We start from the raw sequence: 10,980 nt of genomic DNA on the forward strand, positions 1-10,980 counted from the left end.
TACCAAAGACAAATTCCACCAACCACTAACTTCATGTCTGGGTTCCTTCCTCTGCCTAGTAGTGAATGTTTTATGGTTTCTTTATGCCATTTTTTGAAATAGTGCACATATCAGTGGAATTCGTACCAAATTTCCTTAGGTGACTACCTCAAGTGACTGATTCCTTTAACCAAGAACGCTTAGTCTTTGCATAGACAAAGTGGATGGTTAAACACATTCATGTTTATAACCCTTCCCTGAGTCTTCATCTTTATCTTCAAGAAGGGAACATCTTCAAAGCAAACACATGGCCACTCTCGACTGAATTGCACCCTGGAAATTACTATTCAAGTGACCCGTCAGATAGAGGCAAAAGTATCCTGGCAGTACAGTGATCTATGGGCAATTTGTTTTCAATTGTATATTTGTAAAGCAAATACTGAGTTTCAGACTGATTGTGGGAACTTAGCAAAAAAGGGTCTGAAAAATGTTTACAACAAAACATTTCAAGGTAAATAAGAATATAAAGGTAAATGTTAAGGTAAATCAAATATAGAACATTATCAAAAGCAAATTTCTCAAATGTTCTTGTTTGAATCACCTAAACTAGATATGAGGTCAGAGAAGTACTAATTAACTTGTGCCTGTTGGTTACAATGAAAATAACTATAGGCATGTATGAAGGCATTCTGTTTGGTTCTTTGTTTTTTGTACTTTTCATTTTACCTGCTATATTTTAATTATTTGTGGTCTGTATGCCCTCCCCCCTCCCGCACGCATACACATGAATGTATGGTCCATATGAAAATGCTTTATTTTTTATTTTGTGCCCTTTTCCATTGGCACCGGCCACATAGTAGGTACTCAATAAAAAATGGTTACATGAATGACAAAATTACAAGTCTTTTGAAACAAACTGCACTCTCCAAGTGAAACTCAGACACTTAATAAAATTCTGGAGGATCACAAAATCCCCCAGTCTCTAAAACTTGGCCCTTTTCCAGAGCAGATACAAGGTACTAAAGGAAAATTCTGAGGGGGAAGAGAAGCCAGTGATTATCCCAGTAACATAGCTCGAGAAAATCAGAGGACTAACTACTCAGTGAAAGGAAAGGGTAACCTTTGCCTTAACACAGAGAAAAGGAAACTGGAATAAAAATAGAAACATCTGAGAATTTGTCTTTTTCCAGAAGATGTTCTAGGAAGAAAAAGAGTGTGGACTATGTTTTCAGGTGCAGATTATTTGGTTTGTACCCGACATATTATGTGGCCGACTCTTCAAAAGGAATGGTCTGCTGATTATGCTACTAACTGCCGTAAAAGGAAATATGGTTACCGGATGTGTGGTCAAAGTATGAGTTTAAGTGAGTTTGCCCTTTCACCAGCGCAATGGGTGTGGCCTTGGCCTTATGACTTAACTGCTCTGTCTCAGTTTCCTCATCTATAAAAAGGGGATGATGACAACCCTTACCCCTCATGGAGTTCTGATGATTACACGAGAACATTTATGAAGTAGTGACTGACGTATTATGATACCTCAATAAACGTGAACTGCTGGAACGATCATCAGCAAATCCTACCAGCACAGGGCTCACACCATTTGGAGATGTTGTTTTACAAGAGTATCCTTCTTTCCCAAATTGTGAACGAGGAAGGACCAGTCGCTCTTTCCCAAATGTGCTATGCTTCTCTCAGCACGGGGCCCTTGCACTTACGGACCATTCTGCCAGCTTCCCCACCTGCTCCCTCATTAGAGCATCAGCTCCTTGCAGGTGTGGGTGATGTTTATTCATTCCTGTATCTCCAGTCTGGCAGAATGCCCAGCTTATAGTGGGGGCTCAAGGAATACTGTATTACAAAAAGGATAACTATTTATTAACAATGTTAACATTTTGCTAGTATCTGAAATAGCTATTTTACCCATGAACATGACTCTTGCCTAATTCTGCTTGGAAAACATTCATAATAAACACTGTCACAGCAATCTGAACTTCTTTAAAAAGATACAGTCAAGCAAAAAGTCCAAATACCATGTCACATGGTAAGTTTAGGACAATGGCATTTTCAAGGCCAGGACAAAACTAGTCATTTAGGCTTAAAGTTCAGAGACTCAGAAAATGTTAAGACTTGCTTCTGACCAATATGGAGCCACAAGGACTGAATTTACTGTCCCTGAGACAAACAGAATTTGTGAAACAAAATGGGAAGCAATTCGACATCAGGCAACAAAGAATTATGGTCTTGGAGGGACAGGAAAAAAATGAGGTGAGCTAGGATTGCCTTGAGGGTGTTTCCAGGCCACAGCACAGGACAGGAAATCCAGGTAGACATTGGCAGAGTCTGTGAGTTGAAGAGGTGAAGCTGAGTCAGGTGAGACCAATGCGCCAAGAGTTCACAGGACAGAGTCCAGAAGAGGAGATGCCTGTCCAGTGAGGAAAAACACCAATGATCCAAAGAGGAGTCCCCTCAAGTATTCAGCTAAGTACTGCTTAGTGCTTGCAAGTGAGATAAGTAGCCGAGGCCAGGGAAAAACCTCCTCTTTAAAGGATGAGAGGTAACAGTGCTCAGCGCTCAAAAAGGTCCAGGAATAGCCTCTGTTGCCATCAGCCAGACAGAAAACCTCATGATTCTCAGGCCATTGGTAAAGTACAATAGTCTTTGGCTGAATAGTGAGGAATAATTATTAACCTTGGACTGAGCACTCCTCCAGACCCACCTAACAAATCTTAAAAGCAAGACCTAAAAAGATCAATTTATTTTTAAGTAACTTCTTTGCATTCCAGAACAATATTTATAGAAATACAAAAATATCCAGCACCCAAGAAGATAAAATCCACAATGTCTGGAATCCAAAAAAAAAAAAAAAAAAAAAAAAAAAAATACCAGGCAGGCAAAAAGCAGGAAAATGTTCTGATAAGGAGACTCATGATAAGGAGAAAATCAATCCATTGAACTAAGTCAGAACTGACACCAATGTTAGAGTTAGCAGACAATGATATTAAAATGGTTATAACATGGGGTGCCTGGCTGGCTCAGTCAGAAGAGCATGTGACTCTAAATCTCAGGGTTGTGAGTTCGAGCCCCATGTCAGGTATAGAGATTACTAAGAAAACCAAATTTGAAAAATTTAAAAAAATTGTTATAACACTATTCTATATGTTCAAAAAAAATTAAAGTAGATGCATGGAAAATATCAAAGATCAAATCTGGGGCGTTCGGGTAGCTCAGTAGTTTGAGCGACTGACTCCTGGTTTGGGCTCAGGTTGTGGTCTCATGGTCATGAGATTAAGCCCCGCATTAGGCTCCATGCTCAGCACAGAGTCTGCCTGAGATTCTCTCTCCCTCACCCTCTGCCCCTCCCCACTCCAAGCTCTCTCTCTCTCTAAAAATAAATAAATAAATAAATAAATAAATAAATAAATAAATAAATCTTTTTAAAAAAAATCCATGTCAAACATCTGGACATGAAAACTATAATGTGTGAGATGTTAAGGACAGTTAATATTATTAATGGCTGTAGGAGTGCTGACAAAACTGACTCTATCTTTAGCCCTTCATCTTGTTCCTGTCTGTGCAGGAATTTCCCTCGGGGACTACATGTTCCCGGCCCCTTGGAAGTTCATACATGCCCTGACCAGAGAGCAGGAAGCCTTGTTCTGATTGTCCGTCGGCTATAGATGCCTCCACTTTAAATAACCACCCTTACCCTATAAAATCTGTGGGCGAGGTCTGGACTTCGTGGAGAAGAGCTGCATAACACTGAGTTGTTGTCCACGAGATTGCCCCGTCAGTAAGTTAACCTGAATAAAACTGTATAAATGGTATCCAGTGTCATTTTTTGGTCTCAAAGTGCCTTGTCAGTCTGGAGGATACTTTACTGTCCCTCCTCCACTTTCCAATGGCAAATTAGATATTGCAGATGGAAAAATTAGTGACCTTGAAGATCAAAGACATAGAAATAGAAGTCATCCAAAATGAAACAAAGAAGAGAGAATTTTTGTAACAGAGCATCTGTGTGCTGTGAGACAATTTCAACAGGGCTAATATACATACATATATATATATATATTTGCAGTGCTTGAAAGAGGACAAATACAGAAGTATAGGAAAAAAGTCTGAAGAAATAATGGCTGAAAATTTCCAAACTGGGTAGAACTATAAACCCACAAATCCAATAAGATCAGTGAACTCCAAATGCAAGAAACATAAATAAGGCAACATCAAGGCACCTCATAATTAAATTGCTCAGGGGGGTGCCTGGGTGGCTCAGTCAGTTAAACATTCAACTCTTGGTTTCTGCTCAGGTCATGATCTCACAGTTCTGAGATTAAGCCCCAAGTTGTGCTCCATGCTCAGCGGGGAGTCTGCTTGTCTCCCTCTCTCTCTGCCCTTCCCCCTGCTGTCACATTCTCAAATAAATAAATCTTTTAAAAAAATGTTTGATAATAAAAAAATTTTAAAGTTTGATAATAAAGAGAGAAAGAGAAATCCTAAAAGTAGCCAAATGGGGAAAAATACACATACGGAGGAACAAACGTAAGGATGACAGCACATTTTTTTTGCTGGAAACAATGCAAGTGAGAAGACATTGCAACAATATCTCTCAGTGTACTGAAAGATTGCTTGATGTGGCAAGCATTACCCTGATTCCAAAACCTAAGGTAGAAATTACAAGAAAACTACAGAACAATATTGCTTATAAAGTTGGCTCCATTCATTCAGACAATATGATTGTTTACGTAGTCAATGTGAGGGAATCTACAAAGACACTAAAACTAATAAATGAGTTTACCAATGTCATGGGATATAAGATAAATACACAAAATTCAACTGTATTTCTATTAGCAGTGAACAATTGGAAATTGAAATTTTAAAAAACAATACCATTTATGGTACATCAAATATATGAAATGCTTAGAGATATATCTGACACAAGATATGAAAATCTTTAACATTGAAAACTACAAAACATTGTTGACAGGAATTATAATATATATAATATATATCATATTATAGACATATAATATATATCATATTATAGACATATATATCATATTATAGACATATAATATATATCATATTATAGACATGTAATATATACCATATATAACAAATAAATGAAGAGATAGAGCATCTTCGTGGGTCACAGGAATCAGTATTAAGATTTCATTCTCCCCAAGTTGAGCTATAGATTCAACTCACTGTCAATTGAAATACCAGAAGGCTGGGTTTTTGTAGAAATTGACAAGCTGTTTCCAAAATGCAAGGGGATAGTCTAAATAATCTTGAAAAAAAAGTGCAAAGTTGTAGGACTAATGTGACCTGATTTCAAGACTAATTATAAAGCCACACTGGTCAAAAGAGGTGGTATGGGTGTAAAGACAGACAAATGGTGAAATGGAAGGAAATAGTCCAGAATTAGACCTACAAACCTGGGCCACAGCTTTTTGCAAAAGCACAAAGGCATGCAGTGGAGAAAGGATAGTCTCTTGAACAAAGGGTGCTAGAATGATTAGATATCCGTATGCAAAAAAAAAAAAAAAGGACTTTGATTCATAGCTGTACATAATATACAAAAATTTACTCAAAATGCATTATAGATCTAAATGTGAAAGTTAAAATTATACAACTTCTATAAGAAAAAAGCCTTTTGACCTTGGGTTACACAAAGATTTCATAGATACAACACTAACAGTACAGCCCCCCCAAATAATAAATTGATAAGTTAGATTTCATCAAAATGAAAAACTCCTGCTCTTGCAAAAAAAAAAAAAAAGCCAAAAAGACCACAGCCCGGGTGAAAATATTTGCAAATCATATATCTGATGAATGAATTGTATCCAGAATATATAAAGAACTCTCAAAACGATATTATAAGAAAACGAACAATGCAACAGAAACTTTGGGCAAAAGATTTGAACAGACACTTGACCAAAGAAGATAGACTGATAACAAGTACATGAAAAGATGCTCAACATCATTATCCATTAGGGAAATACGAATTCAAACCGCAGTGAGAAACCACTGCAAACCCATGAGAATGACTAAAATCAGAAACTTAACCATGGTGAGGATGTGGAAGACCCAGAGCTCTCCTAGACTGCTGCTGGGAATGGAAAATGATGCAGACACTTTAGGAGACAACTGACAAACTCTCTAAAACTTAAGCATATACCTATCCTACGATCCAGCCATTCGCTTCTTCCTCTTTAATCAAGAGGAAAGGAAATATATGTCTATGAACAAATCCATGTGTATGAATGCTCATGGCGGCTTTATTTGTAAGTGAGAAACTAGAGAGAACCCAAATTTCTATCCACAAATCAATTAACGGTGCTATCTTTGTGCAACGGAATGCTACTCAACAACAAAGAGGAATGAACTATTTACATGCTCCGACTTGGGTGAATCTGAACGTGATTATGCTGAGTGAAAGAAGCCAAGAAGTACATACTGTAAGATCCCATCTACATGGAATTCTAGAACATGCAAACTAATTTATAATGGCAGAAAACAGATAAGTAGTTGCCTAAGAATAGGTTGGGGCCTGGAGGGGTTGGGGGCAGAGATGACAAAGGAGCAAACTTTTGGGGGCTATGGATATGCTTACCATCTGGTTTGATGGTGATGGTTTCACTGGTTCGTACATATGTCTAAACTTATCAGATAGTACATTTTTAATGTGCAATATGTTATATGTCAGTTATATCTAAATCAAGATTTAAAAAAAAGATTAAGCTAAAAATTAAATACAAATAATGCTCCTACCTTTTAGCCCTTGACCTTGGTCAAGATGACGTCGCCTGTATAATTCTCTCCAGAGGAAGCGACATCACCTTCACTTCTGGAAGGAAGCCAAGGGGTGAACAAATGCTTTAATCATAATAATCGCTGTGGTTCTAGCCCCTGGCTTATAGGCAGTGTGTGTAACAATAATAGTTCGTGCCTATAGTTATATGGGTCTAAAAATTTACTACCCAAAGAACTGTAAAAATGTGATTTTCCAATAAGTTATATTTAAGAGGTGATATCTCTGAAGCACTGCACGTGGCAAGAGCATGTATTTCTTTCAAATACACAGAAGAAAACCAAGGAATAACTTAATAAACCCCACCCCGCAAAGGGTCCCGAGAGCAACGATGCTTCCAGGGACTCAGGATCGGACATATGCCTGGAGCCACCTACCTTGAAATGCTGAGCAAGGCAAAATCAAAATGGCAGGTAAATGCATGCCTCTGGTGGAAAAGCCACCTGTAGACTGGGGACTAGAAGGAAGGCAATTTAACCCATGCAAACATAGCTGAACGAAAACCAGAGATTAAACAGAACCGCTGTAGCTCACACCAAATATTTAGTTGCTGCGATTTTCACTTTTACTGCCAAGTTCAATTCACAAAAACGATAATATTTATTTAACATCTGTTATGTGCCAACAGTGTGGTGTCATCTTTAAGACTGTTAAGCATTAGAATAAATTACAGGAGGCAATGAAATCTTCCTAAGAAGTCTTTATCATTTGGATACAGAATATGGCTACACAGCATGAGAGACGTGCAGATCTTTCAAGAGACAAAGAAATGGGAAACATTATCAGCCAACGAACCTCCTTGTCCTTTTTATGTGTAAGTTTTCATGGCCATCACGCTTTATATAAAACATCAATGGGCCACCACGGCAATCCCCCACGTGTGGCCCAATAATTCATAAACAACATAGAGGTTATATAGAGTATCCAGTAAACATGCTTGAACAAGGGGCTGTGGGGATGAATGTGGGGGAATGTATTTGGGAGTTCTTTCCCACAAATGAAGTCCTATGGTCATCTGTTCATGAAACAGACTACTGAGTTCCTACACTGTCCTGGGTGTGGACTAATGGCGGACAAAACAGACATATGGTCTCTGCTTTCGTGAAGGCTATGGGGAGAGGGTAGGTCAAAAAATAAATATGTCATCATGCATTGTAATAAACAAAAAAGAGGTGCGTCTACTAGGTGGCAGAGAAAGCTTGCAATACGGCCCAGCTGTAATTTTAGTTCTCTCCAGAAACAGCAAAGACACTGCTCCACTGCCCCTTTAATTGTGCTTTTGATGTGTTTTCAAATTAGCAGTAATTATGTGCACCTGACATTTCTGTGCTCCGAGTGCAGCGACCTGTTTGACAGGCGTACCCTGCTTCTCCCTCCACGTAACCGCTGAGTAATGCACAGGCGGGCCAGCCCGCGCACGGCACTCAGAGACCACCAGCGGCTGACCACTTCCAGCAGACAGGCTGCGCTCCTGGGTGCTCGGGGCAGAAAAGACTGCCCGGGCTGCATTCGTCTTTTTAATGCCACCTACACATCCAGGTGAGCCACAGTCACCTACGTGGGTTCTGAGCAACGCTGAGGAAGAAAACAGAGTTTTGTTCCAAGAGTGGCAGAATTTGGAATTTATTTTCGGGTTCCTTTCTTGTCCCTCCTGAACACCTAGTTCCTCCTGTAGCTACATTCAGTGTCACTGGGAAGAACAACCCCACCATTAGCTCAGAGAGGCTCCTGTCTTGCTCCTAAGAAATTCCAAGTTTCTTTTGTGGTAAGTGGCCTATTGAGATTGCATGAGTGGTAAGAAGAATCACTTATATCATTGCATGTTTTGATCATGCATCTCATTGCACTGGTTAAGTTGAGCTTTGATGTTACAACAGTGCCTCATTTGAGGACGCAATAAAAGGCCTTCCACTATGAAATAGACAAGCCTTTCTCAAGTGCCATTCTTAAAAATCTCTGCTAATATGTGAACAAATACCAGATGTTAAAGCATTTCCATGGTCTCCCACAGGGGCTTAGGTGAAGAGACATGTGTTAATGTCAGGTTAGCAGAAAAGGTCTACGATCGTGTCGGCACGTATGAGACATGTACTAGAAACGCCTACTGCATTTGTAATGACTATTATAAAGTTAGCAGCCCCTTTTTGACATCAAAGAATTTAGTAGACCCCCACTTATAGTTCTTACACTTTTATTTGGTTGAGAACATGTAAAAACGACCAAAAAAGTCACTCAGAATATCAGTTGAAGCTTATATAAAGAGCAAAATGTAGCCCTCCAGCCGTGAGGTTTGGACTCTCATCTTCCATCATCTTTGAGCTACTGTGAGTGAAATAGCAGATCAAAGTTCTCTTTTCATTAATATTTCAATAATGTCACAATTTCAATACCATTCTTGGTAATTATTCAAAGACACTACACATATTATAAACCAAATACCCATCTTTTAAAAACGATACAGCAGTTTAATTATATCAAGAAATACAGTGGGAAAGGATATCGTTTGGCATTAGAGGTTTGGGGAGTTCATAGGACATCACCAACGATCAACCAGAAAGCTTCATATTAATCATAAATGAACTGTTAAAATTAACAAAGCTTTCATATCTGAGATGCAGCTGGAGAAATTCATTTTGGAAAGCATTTAGAAGTACCAGGCACAGGAGGCTCTGAAACAACATGAAACTATAGCAAGAAAATAGCAAGAAATGAGTGAAAGCTAAAAACAGGGTAAACAATCAGTGCAAAAGGTGTTCCATTACTTTTATGATCAGCCCTTCGATACTTCAACCAAAGATACAAAAAAGAAAAATGTATAAATATGCCTTCCCTCAATAACGATCACTTTATTTGGTGCAATGGCTTTCATTTGTTTACAATAATATGATAGAGAAGACAATTATGGAGGTGAAATCGATTGTAGTCACCAAAGGAAACCAGTCTGTATCTCGGAGCCCACCAGTGTGGTCAGCAGGTGTGTTACAAGCACTTAGGGAATCTGTTATAACTTCAAACGGAAATCCAAGAGAGCACTTTGCATTTGTCCAGAAATCTGGAGGAACAAAGAGAAATGAAGCCCAGGGTCTTCTTTAGCCTAGGTTAACACTGTGGGCCCCCATCCTGACCCTCTCCATGTCTGGAGCTCGTCCCCACACACTGATTCCTCAGGGAAAATATTATCAGCCAGCCCAGTGTCAAGGCTTTAAAAAAGCCTCATCACTATGCAACCAGTTGGCACGCGTAGCCTTACCGTGTGTTGGATGGCTGTTTCTACCGCGTATGATGCTCGGCAGAAAATCTAGTGGCCGCAGAAGCTATGAAATGTCAATTATAGTAGACCTCTACTTTGGCTATACTTAGCCATCACCTGACAGCTTTGAAACATGCTGATCCCTGGACTGCTCCCCACCCCGACAGTCTGATTTCATTAGTCTGGAGGCGGGAGGGCAGCCTGGGAATCAGGACTTATTCTTTCTTTTTCTTTTTACATAATTATAGATTCACTGGAGGTTGCAAAGTTTTCCCTAATAACTACATTGTACATAAATGTAGTTACAATATTAAATCTGGGAAATTGGCGTTGATACAATGTGTGTGCAGATTCTGTGCCATTTTCTCACACATGTAGATTCCTGCAACCACCACTGGAGTTAAGATACAGAATGTTTCATCACCAAAAAGATCATCCTTGTACTCACACCTTTATACTATCATCAGTCCCCTTGCCCCTACCATTCCAACAAACACTATTCTGTTCTCCATCTCTCTAATTTTGTCATTTCAGGAAGGTTATATTAATGGAATTATACAATATGTAGCCTTTTGAGATTGGCTTTTTCACTCAGTATAATGTTCTTGTGATCCATCCAAGTCATTGTGTGTTTCAGTAGTTCCTTCCTGTTTATTGCTAGGTAGTATTGCACGGTGTGGGTGTACCACAGTTTGTTTACTGTACCAATTATGGGACATGTTGATTGTTTACAGTTTGGGGCTATTACAAATAAAGCTGTCAGGAAAGGAAAACAAAAGCAAAAATAAACTATTGGAACTATGTCAAAATAAAAAGCTTCTGCACAGCTAAGGAAACCATCAACAAAACAAAAAGGCAACCTACTGAATGGGAGAAAATATTTGCAAATGTATAATGAAGGGTTAATATCCAAAATATATAAAGAATTATCAACCCAACACCA

The sequence above is a fragment of the Ailuropoda melanoleuca genome, chromosome 14, assembly GCF_002007445.2.
Source record: "Ailuropoda melanoleuca isolate Jingjing chromosome 14, ASM200744v2, whole genome shotgun sequence".
Taxonomy (NCBI): domain Eukaryota; kingdom Metazoa; phylum Chordata; class Mammalia; order Carnivora; family Ursidae; genus Ailuropoda; species Ailuropoda melanoleuca.